Genomic DNA, 328 nt, shown 5'->3' on the forward strand with positions numbered 1-328 from the left:
GGTTAGGTTTGGTTAGGTTAGTTAGATTTGGTTAGTTAGTTTGGTTTGGTTTGGTTTGGTTTGGTTAGGTTTGGTTAGTTTGGTTAGTTTTGGTTAGTTTGGTTTGGTTTGGTTGGGTTTGGTTAGGTTTGGTTGGGTTGGGTTTGGTTGGGTTTGGTTTGGTTTGGTTAGGTTAGTTAGTTTGGTTAGTTAGGTTTGGTTAGGTTTGGTTGGTTAGGTTAGGTTAGGTTAGGTTGGGTTAGGTTAGTTAGGTTAGGTTAGGTTAGTTGGGTTGGGTTGGGTTTGGTTTGGTTAGGTTAGGTTAGGTTTGGTTTGGTTAGGTTTGGTT

This window comes from Odontomachus brunneus, unplaced genomic scaffold, assembly GCF_010583005.1.
Source record: "Odontomachus brunneus isolate Ranch 3 - 2012 unplaced genomic scaffold, Obru_v1 Obru_scaffold_236, whole genome shotgun sequence".
Classification (NCBI taxonomy): domain Eukaryota; kingdom Metazoa; phylum Arthropoda; class Insecta; order Hymenoptera; family Formicidae; genus Odontomachus; species Odontomachus brunneus.